Source organism: Xenopus tropicalis, chromosome 2, assembly GCF_000004195.4.
Source record: "Xenopus tropicalis strain Nigerian chromosome 2, UCB_Xtro_10.0, whole genome shotgun sequence".
In the NCBI taxonomy this organism is placed as follows: domain Eukaryota; kingdom Metazoa; phylum Chordata; class Amphibia; order Anura; family Pipidae; genus Xenopus; species Xenopus tropicalis.
This window is the reverse complement of record NC_030678.2, coordinates 14,301,693-14,324,166: the sequence shown is the minus strand read 5'-3', so window position 1 is coordinate 14,324,166 and position 22,474 is coordinate 14,301,693. Positions and strand designations below refer to the sequence as shown.

Sequence of the window (22,474 nt, the reverse complement as noted above, 5' to 3'; positions counted from 1 at the left end):
CACCATCTCTCCCTACTATACCTGCTATCCCACAGCCCCAGTCCCTTCCCAGAGGCTATTATCCCACTGCTACTATAGGCACCATCTCTCCCTACTATACCTGCTATCCCACAGCCCCAGTCCCTTCCCAGAGGCTATTATCCCCCCACTGCTACTATACGCACCATCTCTCCCTACTATACCTGCTATCCCACAGCCCCAGTCCCTTCCCAGAGGCTATTATCCCACTGCTACTATAGGCACCATCTCTCCCTACTATACCTGCTATCCCACAGCCCCAGTCCCTTCCCAGAGGCTATTATCCCCCACTGCTACTATAGGCACCATCTCTCCCTACTATACCTGCTATCCCACAGCCCCAGTCCCTTCCCAGAGGCTATTATCCCCCCACTGCTACTATAGGCACCATCTCTCCCTACTATACCTGCTATCCCACAGCCCCAGTCCCTTCCCAGAGGCTATTATCCCCCCACTGCTACTATAGGCACCATCTCTCCCTACTATACCTGCTATCCCACAGCCCCAGTCCCTTCCCAGAGGCTATTATCCCCCCACTGCTACTATAGGCACCATCTCTCCCTACTATACCTGCTATCCCACAGCCCCAGTCCCTTCCCAGAGGCTATTATCCCCCCACTGCTACTATACGCACCATCTCTCCCTACTATACCCCACAGCTATAGTCCCATCCTGGAATAGATTCTAAATAAGAACAATATTAAGATTTCTGGTTCACTTTGACCTAAATTTGCTGTTTTCTGTGGGCGCTGGGGGACAAACCCATTTAAAAAACAGCGTAACATTTGTCTGATTATAACCCTTTTTATTTTTTGCTTTGCAGGAATGACCCTTATTTTTAGATCAAATATAAGCACATGATTATATTATTAGTACATTGTGGTCAGATGACTATTTGGTGGTACAAGTGACATGAAGAAAAATGTAAGGGGGTGACATTTCTTGCCTTCAAAGCATGACTGCCCATTCCAGCCCTTCAGGCTATTGATACGACTAATATGTTTCAATAATGTCTGAATTTCCTCCCCTTAAGATTATTAAAGATGGTCAAAAATAAATTGGGGATGTCATTGTAGGCCATAGATAAGACAAATGAGTGCGTTGCATTGATTGATCCGCTGGGTGGGCAACTTCCGCTCAATTTAACTTATCTAATCTATCTGAACTATGCTCTCTCTGCTTTCCTTTCTCGTGCTACTTTATTATATGCTTTTTTTCGTTTCCTCATCTTTTCTTTATTGATTTTGCCCACGCTATAAACACATATTTGATCAATGCATCGCGCTCACTTGTTGTTTACTGTGTGTCACTAAGCAACAGAAAGTGTGGCGCCAATTTTCACTGTATAAGGTACTTAAATGAGTTGAATAGCGTGGGTCTGGCTGTACTCAATCATTTGCTTTTATATATATATATATATATATATATATATATATATATATATATATGTGTGTATAACTTCATTTATAAAGCATCACAATATACACAATTACACACAGGGAGGACAAGTGTTATAATAAATACAATAAATAAGTATAAATACACAGGAAGTAAGTGCCATGGGGTATGAGACACAGTAGGAAGGAGGTCCCTGCCCCGTAGAGCTTACAATCTAAGTGGTTGGGTAACATACAGGCACAAATTGGAAGGTAAGAGTGCACCAGGTATGGGCATTTGCCCTTAAGCGCAGGACTGGGCAAAATAGTGGTTTAGTGCTCCAGAAGGTAACAGCTGAGCTTTATCTTACAGAGAGTGGGTGAGTGTTCCCTACGGAGGGATTCAGGGATAGAGTTCCAGAGGTAAGGAGCAGCGAGATATATATATATCAGGTATAGTAGATTAAGTCCTTCCAGCAACTTATTGGCCCATGCATGGGGCCCTCGGACAGGCCTTCCTTAACAATATCTGTCTAAATACCGGGCATATTCTGAACTATAAGGTTTAAAAATGACTGCTCATTTGGCAACCATATCAAATGAGTGGATCTTTACATGTATAGCCAGTTAAATAGAGTACAACAGTAAACAGTGACTGCGTGTTTTTGTGTTCCACTGTGGGTGGAACAGTGTGAAATGTGTGTCCTACCACCAACCTGCAATTGTAATTTCAGTTTAAGTACCTATTATAATTTATGTATCACAGGATTTGTCTTGTGGCAGTGTTTTGTGTCGGCACCCACGCCATGGTAAGTAATTTGGGGGGGGGGGGGGGGGGGTATCTACAAAATTGGGACTGTGCCTAAACAGGGACAGCTGACAGGTACATCCAAAGGCCTCACCAGTGATGGGTGTACCTGTGTATAGATATGTGGATAGGAAAGTCTGATGCACCAATCTATGTACAGGGTTGTCACCTGGCTGGTATTTGGCTGGCCTGGCTGGTAAATCCCCAACTAGGCCCAGCATCTGCCACAAATTTATTGGCAATGTACTTGCCGGTATATTTGTAACGGCCTATAAACCCCTCCCTTCCCTGCCCTCTCCACCGACAATCGTCCTTTATATTCATAGATCTTGCACTGTTGTTCAAGGAAAACTATAACCCCCAAACAATGTGGGTCTCTATAAAATATATTACATAAACAGCTCATATGTAAAGCCCTGCTTCATCTAAATAAACCATTTTCATAAAAATATACTTTTTTTTGTAGTATGTGCCATTGGGTAATCCTAAATAAAAAACTGCCATTTTAAGTACTAAGGGCCGCTCCCTGGGATCATAGGATTTAAAGCCAAGGCACACATACACGCTAGGCCCCATCAGCCAATGAATGGACAGAGTTCTGCCTTTTGCTCCCACACTACTTCCTGTTACAGTTAGAGCTGCATTATTTCCTGTCAGCTGATCTCTGAGGGAGCACACAGCCCATCACTAAATGGCGGCTCAAGGGAAAGGATGTAAAAGGGCAATATTTACCGATATATATATATTCCAGTTTGGTGAAATCCTTAAGGGTTTAAAACAAGTTTGAGAATGGAGTTATCACTTTGGCATTGCTCTCGCTACACTTCAATCTGAGACTGTGATAGTTGGACACAGTGAATCCCATATAAACCAAGAAATAATACAGTATATTTCCCAATAGCATATGATTTTATCTAACCACCTAAGCTATAAACACAATGGCAGTAAACATTGAGCAAGAATGGACTTTAAAGCTAAATATCCTGAGTTAAAAATCAAATACATTGGAGGTTCCCCGAGGCAGACTGAATGCTGGAAGTGTTTAAGTGCTTCTCTCTGCTGGCATCAGTAAGGGGCCCCCACGGGTAAACTTTTCGGAGTCACCTTTTTAACGAAATGTAATTCATTTAAATATGTAGGTTATTAATCTCCTCCCCGAGAACACATAATGCATAATGAGAGGATTCATTCAAGCGACAGCTAGAGGTGACAGTTAATAGCGCCTCGTTCCTGAGCACAAGAATTTGTTGATGCCGCCGGCATTGAAACAAGGTTAAGTAATTGTATGATTCAAAATTTGTCGAATATCTTGTAACAACAGTCCTGTTTTGTTTGGTCGACAAATATTTTTGAATCCTCTTTCGCCTGAATTATCCGGGATAAAACAAATCATTGAACTTTAGTATCATTTCAGTGAAAACAAATCTGATTAAATTAGGATCATGGCTACATCTACAGGTACACTGGTGCTTGTGAAGCCTTTAAAATTGTCTATATTTTTATATGAATGTGACCTAAAACATCATCTGATTTTCAAACATGAAGAAAACCTAATTAAACAAATGAAACAAAAATAATTATATTTGATTGTGTATTTGGTGAAAATGGGTTGGGTTTAATTCTCCATTACTGCAATCTTATGCCACCCTAAAAACCATTTGGACCTCTCTTTTCGGGACTCCTAAACTATCCAGATTGGCTTTCAGAACTAAAGCTGGCTATATATTATAAGATCTGTTGGTTTGATGAGGTGGTTTGTGAGTGGATCTTTCCCCGTAATACCCACCTAATGCGATAATTGGACTGATTTGCTCATTTGGCACTAGGGCAACAATGGGGATAGAGGCCATTGGGCGAGGGCCGCATCAACGAGCCAATGTGGTTCTTGCTCTGACAGGAAAATCAAACCTGCGTGATCGACATCTGCAAGTTTTTTGGCCTGATATTGGTTGGTTATGCCCATCAGGAGGCCCCATACACAGACAGATAAGCTACTAAATCAGTAACTTATATCTGCCCAGGTGGGGCCACCGTTATTCCCAGGATGTAACAAGTCAACCCCTTAAAGGAGAAGGAAAGTCTAAAAACAACATGAGCTCAATAACTTAGCCTATATTATTAAACATATAATTTCATATGGAACAATTTAAACCACTTACATCTCTAATAACAGAAGAAAAGCGTGCCCGTCAGTACTGCTTACGTCACTGCGATCAGGAAGAGGCGCATGCGCATTAGAAGCAAGGAGAAAGGGGAAGTGACGTAAGCAATTTTGAAATGTCGGCGCCAAATAATGAAGACCGGAGATTCTTCTGCGGGATGGTGCGCCGATCCAGAGGCAGGGGGTGAGTTGGCAATGCGGCGGTTCAGGAGGGGGGCTGATGCCCTAATCAAATACAGTATATCCATGCCAGTTTTTTACTTTCCTTCTCCTTTAAGCTTTTAGCTATAATTTCTACTTCTATTTTTTTTCTAAAATCCCCAACCAGTGGCTCGGGGGGAACATGTTGCTCCCCAACCCCTTGGATGTTGCTCTCAGTGCCCCCAAACCAGGCAGTTATTTTTGAATTCCTGACTTGGGGGCAAGTTTTGGTTGAATAAAAACAAGATTTCCTACCAAATAAAGCCCCCTGTAAGCTGATAGGGTGCATAGAGGCCCCTAATAGCCAATCACAGCCCTTATTTGGCTCCTCCATGAACTTTTATGGTGCTTGTGTTGCTCCCCAAGTCTTTTTACATTTGACTGTGGCTCACGAGTAACCTCCTTTTGTCCTACTGTGGCGGCATGACCAGGCAAACAGGGCTAAAAATGGAACCTTCCATAGTATGGAAACCCCCCGTGTTTTCTCATAACGTGTACAGGTACTATAAAACTACTGCTTGCCATTATAGGTGTTCCCCTGTACTAAGACTTATATTACAGAAAAATACAATGGCAAATTTGCATTTTATTCCTACTAGAAATGGCCATTACTAACAATAATTATACTCATTCTATCAATTCAGCAAGACTATCTATCTACTATCTAGATATTAGCGTGACTGCTATTTACAGGCATAACCAGAATAAAAACCGCAAGCCATTCACAGGAAAACCATCTCTAATCCTACTGCAATTGCATTAAGGCGTACAACCATCGCCATGCCGGAATACCCATATCACTCCATCTTAAATTAGGGCTACACTATGTCAGTGTTAAAAGAGAGTGCGTATGTTATAGGGAATGTAAGCTCCACTGGGGCAGGAATTTATGTACCGTAAATAAAGTACAATCACTATAAAGGGCTATACATAGGATAATAATCAGCCACAATAGAATTTAAACCCTCAAAGAATGTTCTTCTAATCACATTTGCAATTAACATTAGTTCTTGTTTACTAGATTTCGAGATATTAGTAGTTTTAACACTGTGCTAATATAATGAATTTGAAACAAGGCCACCTGCTTTCAGCCAACTGGCTACACTCTGAAAATCTGAAAATTCGAAAATTAATTTTGTGAGAAAAGGAAAGTCTTGTGCTGTACCTCTGCATAGAAAATGAAGTTATTGAGTAGAGAGAAGAGGCATCTGACATATGTCAGGTCATCTCTAAGCAGCGCAACATGACAAGAAGTCGCTTTTCCCAATGAATTACATTTTCTGCCCGTTAGCTGAAGCAAACAGCGGGTAGCAGCGTTGTTTAAAAATGACTGATATCTACTAAAACTAGAAAAGGATATAAATTGCGATAGTGCTCGGAAGAGCGCTCTAAATAATAATAAACTCATCTAGTTTGAGGCTTTACATTTTCTTTAAACAATATGGAAAACAGCAGATAAAAAAGCTATATTTTAAAATGTGTGGCTCGTTTTCAAAGGCACGTGGGTGTGCAATGGGCGAGTAATGGAATGTTACATACTTACCAAGGGCGCGTTTAGGATAGGGATATAAATAACCAGCCTATACACGGAAAGGTATGAAAACAGCTTAAATCAATACTTCGCAAATACAAACGTCCTTTAATAGATGTGCTAACGGTCTGAGGTCTGAATCGATTTTCAAGAATATTTTTGTGTTTATTTGCACACTAGTGTTAAACTTGTGCACAACAAAAAGGCACAGGCAACACTTTCTGCTCCATGTTAGCTGCCATTGCCTCCACCCATGTTAAAAATTTTATTCTAGGGGTTGTTCCTGCAGAAATGTGCTTAGTACGGGAGGATGCCGAAGCTGCGTAGCATATAATAAATCTTTGCGGCATGTTTTTCATTGAAAAATTCCATTATGGCCCTGTTTGGAAAGATATGCTGCCAAAAACAACAGACCTCATTCTGTTGGCTGACCATAACACCAATAACAACAGACCATGTATGTTGGGGTCCTAGTCAAAAAGACTGTTTCGCTTCTTGTTAGGGTGAAGACACATGCAGCTACATTGTAGCAGCTACTTGTCACGGCTACTAAACCCCAGAAAATCCCCTGCCATAGACAATACTGAGAATTGCCTCTGCTAAAACACATGTAGAGACAATTATCAGTAAATGATCAGCATTGTCTATTTTAGTAGCCGTGACAAGTAGCTGCTACTAGTAGCTAAGTCTGTCCTTGCCCTTAGGGCAGTGACAGACAGGGAGATTAGTCACCCCGCGACAAATGCCATCCCACCGGTAAGAATGTAAATTGCCGGTGGGATGGCATAAGCGTTGTTACGATTTACGGAAGTCGCCCGAAGTTGCCTTGAGAGGAATTGCGCGGGAGATTAGTCGCCCGCGGCAAAGAAGACTTGTTGCGGGGCGACTAATCTTCCTGTCTGTCACTGCCCTTAAGGGGGTTAGTCAGACTGATAATAATGGGATCCTGGCGCATCAAGGGTGCATTCAGTCAGACTAGCCCATTAGACAAATAAAAAGGGAAAATATACAACAGAACAAAACACTAATAATGTTTTTCTGAGAGTTATTAAGAGAACTGTTACCCGCAGTTGTGGATAAGGGAGGACATTTATGACCGCTAGAGCATTTGCAGTTATGCAACTTTGGCCACAGTCAGTTGTGTGGAAAACCCCATTTATTAAAGTATAAGTACTTAAAAATACTGTAAGCATCCCCCACAATTACAAACCTTTTTTCCCTGCAGGCAGATTTATTTTGTTTCTCTATTACAAGCAGATGAACTGCAGCTCTTTTATTTCCTTCCTTGCCTAGCATGAAGCTCCACCCCCTTTTGCTTTCTGAGCCCTCCTTCTCTCTCAGACTATTAAGGGCATGCTCACTGCCTCTGCTCCAATTAATATCAGGCACATGCAGTAGGCACCTTTTGAGGTCATAGTAGGAAGAGGATCACTTGCTCGCGGTTACCCCTGGGCCGGTGCAGTTTTCTACTAACAAAAGCAGCCTGGGGCGGAGGGGCAGGTACCAAGCACCCCCCAGTGATTGAGACTTTCCTTTACCTTTAATAACATTCCTCAGTGTAAAATTGGAAAGAATTCAGGATTTCATCACCTACAGCACATTGTAACATTAAAAGAATTCTGGGAATCTGGAGAAATCTCTGTACACAAGGGTGAGTCAACACTGAATGGCCGTGATGTTTGGCCCCTCAGGTGGAAATCAGTGTGTGGGCTCAGGGATACTAGTCTTTGTCAGGGAACACAGTCCGGCACAAGTTACAACTCCATCGTGCAAAGAAGGATCCATTTATAAACATGATCCAGAAACAGCACCGCCTTCTCTGGGCCCAAGCTCAGTTAAAATGGACTGAGATGAAGTGAAAAACTGTCCTGTGAGCAGAGCTCATCTGGGACGGCACCATTAATGCCGAATGATACATACAGGTTCTGGAGCAACATATGCTGCCGTCCTGTCAACATCAACAAAATTTAACTTTCAAAGCTCCAGCAATTGGTCTCCTCAGTACAGAAACAAGGAAAACACGTCCTGCCAACATGTCATGGTATCAAATTTACACATTTTTCAGAACATTTCTCCGTTTCAACATGTGTTGTCTTTGTAGTACAGATATTGGACCCATTATCCATAATGCTTGGGACCTGGGGCTTTCTGGATAAGGGGTCTCTCTGTCATTTAGATCTCCATAACTTAAATCGACTAAAAATCATTTAACCATGAAATAAACCCAATAGGATTGTTTTGCCTCTAATAAGGGGTAATTATATCTTAGTTGGGATCAAGTACAGGTATTGTTTTATTATTACAGAGAAAAGGGAATCATTTAACCATTAAATAAACCCAATAGGATTGTTCTGCCCCCAATAAGGGGTAATTATATCTTAGTTGGGATCAAGTACAGGTACTGTTTTATTATTACAGAGAAAAGGGAATCATTTAACCTTTAAATAAACCCAATAGGGCTGTTCTGCCCCCAATAAGGGGTAATTATATCTTAGTTGGGATCAAGTACAGGTACTGTTTTATTATTACAGAGAAAAGGGAATCATTTAACCATTAAATAAACCCAATAGGGCTGTTCTGCCCCAATAAGGGGTAATTATATCTTAGTTGGGATCAAGTACAGGTACTGTTTTATTATTACAGAGAAAAGGGAATCATTTAACCATGAAATAAACCCAATAGGGCTGTTCTGCCCCCAATAAGGGGTAATTATATCTTAGTTGGGATCAAGTACAGGTACTGTTTTATTATTACAGAGAAAAGGGAATCATTTAACCATTAAATAAACCCAATAGGATTGTTCTGCCCCCAATAAGGGGTAATTATATCTTAGTTGGGAAGTACAAGGTACAGTTTTATTATTAAAGAGAAAAAGGAAATGTTTGTTTATTTATTTAAAATTTGAATTATTTGATTAAAGTGCAGTGTATGGGAGATGACCTTCCCGCAAGTCAGAGCTTTCTTGATAACTGGTTTCCGGATAACAGGTCCGATACCAGTACAGGTATTTGCAGTTGGATATAAGGTTTAAAGGATTTGCAAATCATCTCATTCTCTTTTTATTTAAATTTTGCAATGTCCCAACTTTTTTTTTTTTCTTTTTGGAAACAGGGCAGAATTTGAATGTGGTAATAAATGCTGGCACAGACGGTAGCTACATCTTACAATGAAAGTGACTGTGACGCTTGCCCATAGCAGCACAAGCTTTATTGTACTATAAAAAACAGGAACATAATTAAAGGGTAAGAAACACCATGTTGCCAATTAAGGCGGCCAAGGCATTTCACTGCGATTATTCCCTTCAGGTTAAAAGCCTCGGGCGCATCTGCATTCAATAATTGTGCTATAAAATGCTGGGCTATATCTTTCGCACCAAATGAAAAAGCCATCATGGACCCTGTAGTTTTATGCATTTCTGTAAAAAATCCACATCAAGGCCTGAACCAGCGAGAAAATACGTCCAAATATTCCGTGCCTGTGCATTCATTCTCCCTCACAGTCACTTTGGCTGTAAGCTGAAAGCATTTGAGTCCTAAGTTATCTGAAGGACTCCTGTGCCTTTTGGGAACATTCACAGTCTGTTACTGATCTACAAAATGAATATCTGCATTTTAATGGTCTAGAATCCCTGGTAGCGCAGGTCCGACACTGGGCAGCAATGCGCGACGGAATATGCCCCCGAACCACACGTTCACAGAACAGCAGTGAGCTCCCCGCATGAACTGATCTGATCCAATATACGCAGAAACCTACTATAAAAGGCTGCAAACTGAATGTATTAGTGGTGTTTAATAGCTGGGGATGATTTTAGGGGATACAACAGCAGGTTAATGCAGCAGAGGTGGCATTAAACATGCCTAGATTTGAAATGGCTATTGTTGTAACTTATATGTGCAATGCCACACGGGTAACATTTATTGCCCCATTTGTAGTGACATTCAAAACACTAACAGCCGATCCCTTCCAATGAAGAGAAAAGCGTCATTGTCAGGGTTTAACAGGGCAAAGCCAAATCATCCTGGATTTCAGCGTGGGGGCCTGTATTGACTTAGCTCATAACAAGGTTACAGATATATAGAAACATTGGGGTAACAGTCACCCTGCTATAGTTCCAGGGTTACCCAGGGCACCAATAAGCACTCACCCCAAATCTCCCCTAACTGGCCTTCAGGCTGGGCCCCCTTAGCTCATAACAAGTTTACAGATATATAGAAACATTGGGGTAACCGTCACCCTGCTATAGTTCCAGGGGTACCCACGGCACAAATAAGCACTCACCCCAAATCCCCCCCTAACTGGCCTTCAGGCTGGGCCCCCTTAGCTCATAACAAGGTTACAGATATATAGAAACATTGGGGTAACAGTCACCCTGCTATAGTTCCAGGGGTACCCACGGCACAAATAAGCACTCACCCCAAATCCCCCCCAACTGGCCTTCAGGCTGGGCCCCCTTAGCCCATAACAAGGTTACAGATATATAGAAACATTGGGGTAACAGTCACCCTGATATAGTTAGCTGGGGTCCCTGAGCTCATAATAAGATTCCAGATGTATGTAGTGCTCTATATTAACCCTTTTGTTTGGAACCTTTACATTAATAATTTTATATATAACCTATGGAACCTAACGAAATGCCAAAGCTAACCCAAAAATCAATTTCCCAACCTGCTGCTGCTGTTACTGTACCAAACCTGATGAGCCCAGAAGGGCAGTTAATTCACAGTCTTTAGAAAAATCCTTAGCAAACAAAATTTTAATTAAACCACATTTCAAACCTGATGGATATTTTTATTGTGTATTAACATAACACAGTGATAAAGTGCAATATGATGTCTAGCGGTACTTATGGTGTACTCTCTTATATAAAAAAAAAACATTTATAAAGCCTTATACACCAAAAAGTAGTGACACCACAACCTGGTTGGGCAATCACCACTAGGGTTGCCATCTGGCTGGTATTTCACCGGCCAGGGCCAGTATAACATTTACCACACAAATAGGCGGGAAACAGGGGCGCTTTACTTTTTCATAGCAATTACAAATTACTTTAAAAACATTAAAAATTTGCCATGAATGTATACTGGAAAGCTGAATAGAACATTTTCCTTCAGGCAAAGCACAGTGTTTGGTAGATTCAGTCTAATAACAAGGAACCTGGGGAGGTCTGAAATACAAAGAAGCCAAAGCAGGCGGATATAGATTTAGATTACAGGTTACAGAAGAACACAAATAATAAATGGCCGCAGATGCCCTCAAATCACAGTCGCTTCAAAGGTTTCCATTAGCAGTCATTGAAGACTAAAAGCCTGCACAGAAGTTGCTCTTCTGTGCAAATAATTTGCCAACTGAAAGGTTCCTTATGCATCAGTCTTGCTTGCTGCTGTTAAATGACCCTATTAGTATTCCAAACACTTATCTGTATAAGTAAAGCACTGCATAACTGTAACTCTCAGAAGACTGTGGCGAAAAACCCCCAGCAATACTGTAAGAGCCACAAGTTGGGTGATCTAGGCTTCAACGGCCACAGGAAAGCTCGGCCATGCCTCAGTATGCTTCCATTTATGCCCAACCATGCCCCCAAACTCTGTATAAATCCTGGTGACTAACAGAAAATCTGGGTTAATAATTCTAGGCAAGTTATACTATCATTTTTGTTGCTAGAACTCATTTTAAACCCCAAACTGTCCTTTTATTGCAACTGTTCAATGCAGGGAGCACAAGGCTCTTTTTAGAAAGGTTTAATCCTTGTTTAGAGCTACATTAAAGGGGAACTAAGACCTAAAATGGGTTTTTGCCAGTACAGCTATAGGATCCAGAATGCTTGGGACCAAGGGTATTCCGGACAAGGGGTTTTTCCGTCATTTGGATCTCCATATGTTAAGTCTATTAAAAAATCAATAAAACATTAATTAAACCTTAAAAAGGATTATTTATATCTTAGTTGGGATCAGTTACAAGGTACTGTTTTATTATTACAGAGAAAAGGGAATCATTTAACCATTAAATAAACCCAATAGGGCTGTTCTGCCCCAATAAGGGGTAATTATATCTTAGTTGGGATCAAGTACAGGTACTGTTTTATTATTACAGAGAAAAGGGAATCATTTAACCATTAAATAAACCCAATAGGGCTGTTCTGCCCCAATAAGGGGTAATTATATCTTAGTTGGGATCAAGTACAGGTACTGTTTTATTATTACAGAGAAAAGGGAATCATTTAACCATGAAATAAACCCAATAGGACTGTTCTGCCCCCAATAAGGGGTAATTATATCTTAGTTGGGATCAATTACAAGGTACTGTTTTATTATTACAGAGAAAAGGGAATCATTTAACCATTAAATAAACCCAATAGGGCTGTTCTGCCCCAATAAGGGGTAATTATATCTTAGTTGGGATCAAGTACAGGTACTGTTTTATTATTACAGAGAAAAAGGAAATCAGTTTTAAAATTCTGAATTATTTGATTAAAATGGAGTCTATGGGAGACGGGCTTTCCGTAATTCGGAGCTTTCTGGATAACTGGTTTCCAGATAAGGGATCCCATACCTGTACTATATTTTTCCCGATACTGTTTCTCGAAAAGTTTTTTGGAAATTTTACCCCCAAAATTTGAGTTTTTCTAAAATAACTTCAATAATTCAAGATTTATTAACATTTAGTTCACTTTTTTTGGCAAAAAAAAATTGGGCAGGTTTGATCTGTCGAGTACCACGGAGTCCTATGGAGGCTTAGAACAGTAGAGGAATAGAATAGTCAGTGAACGCCTGCCCTTGACACATTTTCAAGGGGAAGTTAATCACATCATTGTTTTCTATTTCCCCAAGTCAAGGGGAAGTTAATCCCATCATTGTTTTCTATTTCACACATTTTCAAGGGGAAATTAATCCCATCATTGTTTTCTATTTCATCCAGTTTCAAGTGAAACTTAAAACACATTGTTTTCCAAGAATGAGCGCTGGAGCAATTCCTGTTTAAATAGCACATACTACTAAACATATAGCATATTTTTATGAAAATGGTTTATTTAGATGAAGCAGGGTTTTACATATAAGCTGTTTTATGAGGTATATTTTTATAGAGACCCACATTGACTAGAGGAGAGTGAAGCAATATAGTGAGAATACTTGACATATTTTGGCTTTTAGGTATTGTAGTGCCAAACCAGAACACGGTTTAGCAAACTTTATAATTTGGGCTCTCTCTAAATGACACACTTATTTAAACCTATAATTTTATGGCATTAATACACCACTGGTATGAGAGCACTTTTCTACATTCAACCACACTCGAATTAAAGGAACATACAGTCATATTTTTGCCAATGCAACAGCACAAATGCCACTGGCTTTAATATAGTGTTGTATCACATCCAGTGCTACCTACGCTTCAGAGATCAGCATGGTATCAGGTTGCCTACGCGTTTCATGCAGGAAACCACATTTAATCATATAGTGTTGTACAACATAATAACCACCAAGCACGTGCCATTAGGCTTTATAGGCAAAAATATTATGCTTTCATACTAGCTTTGCTTAACCCCTCAGACTTGATAAGATGGCAGACCATATAGGACAGAGCCATGCCCCTGCCCCAGAGCTCACAGACCTGTAATCAGTGTGACAGCCATATATTTAGGATCTTAGGGGGCACCCTCAGTGCATGAGAGGACCCTGATGTTAGTTTTAATGGAAAACTAATAAAAGGCTCCTTGGTTGGGTTTGGGCACTTCAAAGCCACTAAAAGAATATGGCATGTATACCACAAGCCTCAGATATCAGATTGGCCAAATATGTAAGGGTTTTGATCATTATTCATATAATTGTGCAATTTAAAACTTGGGCTCATCTAAATTATAAAGGAACCCACAGGTCAAGGTAAACTGCATATGGTTGCCCTAACTATGAAGAGAAGCAATGTACAGTTGACTCACATACAAGTTGACCTGGATCTGTTCGGCCATACTGGCTCCCAGGGAGCATAGTTAAACTAAGAAATGATCTTCCGTTTTCGACCTTCATTCCCAACAGGCTTATAAACCCAACTAAATGAAATGCAAATTCTTATTGGCTGCTATGGGTTACTATGTTTTGTAGCTTACCAACTGGGACATAATATAAGTACGAGGGCAGTAACCTATAAGGACTAATAAAATTTGTTTTTTGCTACTCAAAAATGATTAGCTGCTGCGAGTTAATTCACTGATGTAAATTCACCCCCCTACATCAAACAATCCCCAACGTATTTAGAAAACAAATTTGATAACAATTATTTTAAATTAAACCCCATTTATATTGTGCCCAATTTGTCAACACAGCTTAAACTATATATTTATAGTCACGGTTACAGCATTTCTGCTGGTGAAAAAAAAAAATATTTTCCAGACAAAATACCATTAAAAATGTCACTTTAATATGGCACTTGGGAAAACAAAAGACTTTACTCAGCATCAAACATTAACAATACATTTGTACATTATTTGTTCAGAAGTCTCTGTACTGTATAGGATGGACACAAAATACTGCTAACATTTCCATAGGTCTGTAAGTACACAAGGCAAGAAAGTTTATGACGTCACAATTCTGAGATCTGCTTTGTAAGAAATATGTGCTGCTTTAAAATACACCCTGTAGATTAGGGCCGTTAATGTGGCTCTTCAGCTGTAATGAAACTACAACTCCCAGTGTCATGACACTGCTTGCTGGCTCTTTTATTGGGTGGTTTCTGGGAGTTATAGTTCCGCTACATCGGGTAGCCGCAGGATAGAAATCCCTTCTGTAGATGGACAAAGTATGCAGAGCTGGGTTGTGCTGATGAGGCACTGGCAAAAGGCAAATGCTGGTAACAAGAACAATAATTAGCAGGCAATTAAAGCCCAGGAAAACTGCCATCTTATTTAATAGGATTGCTGTACAACTTCCCTTATTGATCCCTCATCTCAGCCACAGGGCGGCCATGCCACACAATTAAATAGGAGCATTTTCCAGATGAACCTGAACCCTTTAAAATTGACATGGGGGGGGGGGGGGGACAGGTAGGCTAAAACTGAGTGAAACTTATACAGCAGCCCTATGGGTGGTGAGACAGGATGGCAACATTTTTTTCCTGGGGTGCTGCCCTATATAAAGAATATACTTCACTAGACAAAACAACCCATCTGGTCCCAGAAACAGAGATGAAAATAGGGGATATTTATCGCTGAGGCACAACATTGCACAAAATTATCCACAAGACATTTGGGAACCATGACAACTCATTTTTGTTTTCAAATGAAGCAGCAATTCAAGAGACCGACTAGTGCATGTTTCACAAATTAGCAAAAAAAGTTGTTCCTTTAGTAATTTGCAGGGCCACGGAATTTAAAAATAAAATGGAAAAAGCTTTATGGGCCCTCAAGTTGCAAGTAAAGGATTGCAATTAGTTGATATATCCCTTTTAGGACACACGGAACTTCTAGACAAGGAATGGGGCCCTACAGCTCCCAGCATGCACTTCAAAGGCTTACAGTATTTCAACATCCTCAAGGCCCAGCTAGGTTCTGTAGAACCCAAACATGCACAACCACAGGGGAATGAAAAATTTTGCCTTCACAGAGAAGCAGGCCCGGGGTTAGAGCAGATGGAGGGCCCGAAGTGGGATGTTATGGCTGGAGCACCATTATGAGGGGATGAAATATATAATCAGCCACGTCTATGCTGAAAATGCACGTGCATGCTGGGAGTTGTAGTCTACCAACAGCATAATGTATTTTTGGTCCATTACTATAGCAGGTCTGTGCTGCTATAAGACAGACACTTCTGTGCCATTACTAATAATTTTCATTAAGTTGATGTAGCATTTTTGCCACACACCAGCCCTGCTTTTTCTCCTGCTTACCTTCCTAGTAGGATTGTACTTTGTGCAGTATTGCTTTTCTCCAGGGGTGCCCTTCTGGTGCGGAGGTTTAAGGGCAAAATCCCTCTGTGCCCCAACACCAGCCCGTAAGACATCCCAATATCTACGTGCTAAAAATGATCTATAAACACCCAGTATTCGCTGCCTGTCAAACATCTGCATACTACAGGCCTCATTCCACCCGCCACCTATTCCCATTAATGCACAGTAATGTCATAAAAAGCCTTATATTTGCACATATCTAGTAACCCCCAGCAACCAATTAGTGGTCTGTTTAATAAACAGTAACCAGTAAAGGCAACCTGCTAATTGATTGCTGTGGGTTACTAGACAAGTTGGTAGCAAATTTTAGACCCCATAAATGTCTGACATCAGTGGACCTATTATCTAAACTGTCTGTAGGACTAACCTGCTCTGGTATGTTAGGTTAGTGACATCTTGTGCTCTCATGTTACTGTCTGGCTATAACTTAATCCTTGTCTCGCAACTGGAGACTGTGATTTAAAAACTACAGCTGATTTATACGTTGTTTTATGGAAGAGTATTCGGTTAGAGTAATCGTGATTTTGCCTCAAAGCGCAGCTGTCGTGCTGCACATCAGCCCTATATGAACCTAAATCTCCTTCTGCTTAACTTCAGGGTGCTGGTTTGCAAAAAAAACCATTGTGAAACAACCTGTGCCTTCTACACGTTGTGAAAGATGACTACAATACAATAAAGCCGGCACCCTAATCAGATTGGAGATCAAGGAGCCACATAAGGAGTTGTCTGCAAGCTCTATGCCTTGAGATGAAGCCATGGAGTACAGCAAAGCTGCCCTTTTCATTCATATTTACAGGTACATTAAAGACAGTTTTAGTAGAATTAATTTAATAAGTACTTGTTTGCTTCTCTCTCTCATTAACCCAGCCTGAAAATCTCCACTTTAAAGCAAAATTATATTTTTAAAGTTTGTACATTTTCATTAGTGTTATTAAGTGCTTGCAACCAAGGCCTTCATTTTCTTTTTATTAATTTATAAATGTCTGTCACAAGGTACGCTTTGGGGCATAAAAAAAATAAAACCATAATTATACATTTGCTTTCTTAATTTAGCGATTAAAAACAACCATTATAAATACAATGCCTCAAAAGAGTATAAAACGGGGTTTAGAAACAGCAGGGCTCTCGTTATAAAAACATGCCTAAAGGCAAAGAAGAGGATTATAAAAACAGCCTCTGATTTAGGGCGTGTGTGATCTTGACTGAATAAAATGGCCGATTAGTATAGCCTCTCAGCACTCACTCGAGCGGGAAATGGTTGCAAGATGGTGAACTGTAAGCCCCGCCCAACACTTGTGAAGGGGCGTGTACAAAAATAAAAAGTGGTTTGACCAAGAGTAACCAACATTAAATGAGGAACTTTATTCATTAAAAATAACTACAGAATTATGTTAAGGGGAAACCATCATCAAAAGACTGGAACACTGCCATTAAAGTCCCAAAGTCTGTCTCTCTGGCCTGAATCAGGCACTGGGCTTAAACCAACCCAAAGGCACACATACATGCTGGGTTACATCAGCCAATGAATGGACAGAGGCAGCTCCGTTATGGACATTTCTTCCTGTTACAGTTATATCTCCATTTTTTTTCCTCTCATGTGACCAGTGAGCTACACACTGCACATCCCAAAATGGTGGCTCAAGTTAAAAGAAAAAAAAGGGCAATATTTACTGTTTTATACAGTACGGGTATGGGACCCTTTATCCAGAATGCTTGGGTCCTGGGGTTTTCCAGATAAGGGGTCTTTCCGTAATTCAGATCTCCTACCTTAAGTCTGCTAATAAAATTATTACAACGGTAATTAAACCCAATGGGACTGTTCTGCCCCCAATAAGGGGGAATTATATCTCAGTTGGGATCAAGTACAGGTACTGTTTTATTATTACAGAGAAAAGGGAATCATTTAACCATTAAATAAACCCAATAGGGCTGTTCTGCCCCCAATAAGGGGTAATTATATCTTAGTTGGGATCAAGTACAGGTACTGTTTTATTATTAAAGAGAAAAGGGAATCATTTAGCCATTAAATAAACCCAATAGGGCTGTTCTGCCCCCAATAAGGGGTAATTATATCTTAGTTGGGATCAAGTACAGGTACTGTTTTATTATTATAGAGAAAAGGGAATCATTTAACCATTAAATAAACCCAATAGGGCTGTTCTGCCCCCAATAAGGGGTAATTATATCTTAGTTGGGATCAAGTACAGGTACTGTTTTATTATTACAGAGAAAAGGGAATCATTTAGCCATTAAATAAACCCAATAGGGCTGTTCTGCCCCCAATAAGGGGTAATTATATCTTATTTGGGATCAAGTATAAGGTACTGTTTTGTTATTAAAGAGAAAAAGGAAATTATTTCTAAAAATGTGAATTATTGGCCTTTCTGTAATTCGATAATGGGTTTCTGGATAAGGGGTCCAATACCTGTATATGCCAATTTGATAAAATTTGTTGATAAATTAAAGATGATCACAGAGCAATTTGTGGTTCTGCCAGACACAATCGACACAGAAAATGTACCATATTGCTTTCTGGATAATACACCCAACACCTGTTCATAATAAACTATTTACTATACAGCAAGTAGCATATACTAATCTCACTGTATGATCTAAGCCTGAGGGCAGTTTTCAGACCTTGTGGGATTTTGGTGAATTTGGTCAGGTCAGCTTTACCTTACAACAATATTACAAATATTGAAACAGGGCCAAAAATATAAACCCTGCTTTTAAGTTCTAGGGCTACGAGTACAAGCGAAAGAAAGACATTCAATCCCAAACCTCATCCTATCTTGTCTTCCAAACTGGGTCTCCTATCCTTTACTGTTGGCACTCCTACAGGAACCAGCCCCACAGTTTAGAAACCTCTTGCCTTAGGCAGAGCTGTCAACCCCTCCTGTATTTTTGGGAGTTACATAACTTTTTTTTTTTTTACATGGATTCTATCAGACTATCCCAGTGCCAGTACCAAGTATAATACCCCAGAACATAATGCAAGATAAATACAGTGTAGTGTATAATCCTCTATCCTATTTATTGCAGACAAATTCATGTGCCTGTGTGGGTTAGCTTCTCGTTTAAAGGGATTCTGCCATGATTTTTATGGGGTACTTTGTATTTCTAAATTACACTGTTTACATAGCAAATAATTCCCTTTGCCATTAAACATTTTATTCTTGAACCAACAAATGTATTTGTAGCTGTAATATTGGTGTGTAGGCGCCATCTCAGTGCATTGTGCCTGAGTCTGAGCTTTCAGCCAGCGCTACACATTAGAACTGCTTTCAGCTAACCTATTGTTTCTCCTACTCCCATGTAACTGGAGGAGTCCCAAGCCGGACTTGGATTTCTTACTATTGAGTGCTATTCTGATACCTTCTGGGAGCTGCTATCTTGCTCCCTTCCCATTGTTCTGCTGATCGGCTGCTGGGGGTGAGAGGGGGGGATATCACTCCAACTTGCAGCGCAGCAGTAAAGTGTGACTGAAGTTTATCAGAGCAGAAGTCACATAGCTGTGGCACCCTGGGAAATGAAGAATATGGCTAGCCCCATGTGACATTTCAAAATTAAATTTAAAAAAATCAGTTTGTGTTTGTGAAAAACAGATTACAATGCAGGATTCTGCTGGAGAAGCTCTATTAACTGATGGGTTCTGAAAAAAAAAAAAAAACATTTTCACATGACAGTATTCCTTTAACGAATGATGATAGTTGATGATAGTTTCCCTCTAACTAGCAATTCTGTAACCAGAAATTGAACAATTAAAACGGCTTCCAACGTTCCAAAAATCACTAGGTGATTTAGTGTGGGCTAAACAAAAAACAAATTGGAACCTTTTGGGCTGATTCATATGGTAACGTCAAACAATCAAAAAAATATCTACACAGAAGAGCTATTCTTCTATAGAATGTAGTGCTGGGCGGTATACCGGTATATACCGAACACCGGTTTTTTTTTGTTTTTTTTAAAATGATAAAAAATTTTTAACTTACCGGCATACCGGTGTGGGCGCCTCCTGGCAATTTTTCTTACTATTTCCGGGTTGTGCGCGCTGACGTTACGTGCGCGCTGACATCACGCGCGCAACCCGGAAATAGTAAAAAAATTGCCAGGAGGCTCTGTGAGCTGTCTGTGTTTGGGGTGGTCACCTAATCATGCATGGGGAAAAAAAAATACCGTCAAATACCGTGATACCGATATAATAAAAAAAAATACCGTGATATAAATTTTTGGTCATACCGCCCAGCACTAATAGAATGTCCATTGTTGTTGTGGTTTCATTAACAAAGTAGGAGGGTGGAGATGAATTCAGAGACTAAGGCAAAGTTAAGGTAGGTTGCAAAAAAAAAATAACAAACATTTTTACAAAACAAAATGTAAAAAAAATTTGGTGTGCCCAATACCTCTTCCTCCGGACCAAGCGAGACAAAATTTACATTTAAGTGTCTCCTAGTAAACTTTCCTTTTTTAAAATAATAAATTACATTTTTGGTTGACAATAGGACAATATTCTTAGGTGAATCCACGTACAGAAGTGCCGAATGTGTTCCGCGATCCCATGGCCAAAGAACTTTGTAGTGTAAACAACACCTTAGAAGACCGAATCTTTCAGTGTTTTTGAGTGGACTTTCGTATCTCCAAGGCTTTGCCTATCAGAACACTTGGGATTCACATTTAAATCCTGTTGAAAAAGTCAGACAAACCACTTACAGAGAGAAATATAGGAACATAAATATTCCCACCGAGCACACACAAACCAGTCCAGTGTTGAGAATTCGCGAAACAATCGGATTCTCTTCCAGCATTTTTAAACAAGTTGCTTCGTCCTCTGCCTCCGCCTTTATGGCCCGTTTGCTGGCAGTCTCACTTTTATACCCACAGAACCAGTCAAAAAATTTGGAGCATTTGCTCTGGTACTCGGCAGCCCCCTCTGTAGGTACTTGGCACATCAGAGCTGCCTGCCCATTGGAATAGCAATCCACTGGGGTCTCTGCTTCGGAGACACTTAAAGAGCTCAGGGGATTGCTCTCCTCTTTGTAAGCCATGAGCAGAGTAATGTCCTCTGTTTGAACGTTTTTGATGTGTTCCTCAGACTTCCCATTTGGAAGCGCTTGCTTAATGTTATTTTCAGTGCACTGCATAATATTTTTTTCCTGTTCATTAAAAGAGTCCTCCTTGTGGTTCTTTTCATTCACAGTTTTGTTTTTTAGTGCCCAGAAAGTGGTGGTCCGAATCTGTTCCTTCTTAGGGGGTTGTGTTAAAAGGCTCACTACAACAGCAATAATGGCAGTAATCCAGAACAGAGCAGTCGCTATGTACATGTAGTGAACGTGTTTTATAAAGCTGGGTCTGGTATCAGGCTGATTGCATTCTGGCACCCGATAGACAAAGGCAAGGATCAGACGGGTAACTCCAAGTATAAAGCCAACCACTCCACCGTAAAATGCACCTTGTTCATTGCAGCGTTTCCAAAATACGCCCAGAAGGAACAAAGCTGCAACTGGAGGAGTCAGATAGTCTGCTACCTCTTGAATATAGAGGTACATCTGACCTCCCTGCATTTCAACAATAATTGGCACCCATGCAATACTGATGACCACCATGACGGCTACAAAGACTCTTCCCACCAGCATAAGCTCACGTGATGTTGCACTCTTCCGCATGAATTTGTATATGTCCAGAGTAAATATAGTGCTTGCACTGTTGAAGATGGAGTCCAAGTCACTCATGAGTGCTGCAATCATAACAGCCATCATGAGCCCTCGTAAGCCTACAGGTAGGACTTTCATTACCAAACGGGGATAAGCAATATTGGAGCATCCGGCTCTGCTTCCACACACTGCCAGGCAGTGCTCTGGATTAATGCAAGCTATATCATCAACAAACAATATTCTCGAGATCATTCCCGGAATAACAATTATGAACATGGGCAAAATTTTGAGAAATCCTGCCATGAGAGTGGATCCTTTAGCATGAGATATGTTTTTTGCTGCCAAAACCCTCTGCACAATGACTTGGTCGGCACACCAGTACCACACTGAAGCTGGTGTCTGACCTAAAATAAATCCAGGCCATGGAATGTCTTCATCAGAAGGCTCCCGTAGCATCTTTAGGGAATCCGGTTTTGGGGAGACATGGCACGAGTTTGTGTTCGTAAAATTATAATTCAGTAAAATTGACGTGACATTAGGAGTTGCCAACATATATCTCCTTTTTACTTCGTCAAACCCTCCAATTTCTACAAAGCTTATTATGGTAAGAGTAAGAGCTCCAATGATCATAAGCAAGGCCTGGAGGGTATCTGTGTAGATGACAGCAACCAATCCACCTGTGACTGTGAGGAGAGCGGTCATTCCGATGAGCAAGATCACAGACAAGTATAGATTCCATCCCAGAGATTCTTGAATAAACAATGCCCCTGAATACAGGTCAACAGAGAGTTT

General features: G+C 40.4%; 1 protein-coding gene across 1 annotated transcript in view; it reads right to left on the bottom strand.

Moving 5' to 3' along the window:
* mrps6 (mitochondrial ribosomal protein S6) overlaps window positions 1-22,474 on the bottom strand; it is a 41,183-nt gene that overhangs the window by 5,397 nt on the left and 13,312 nt on the right.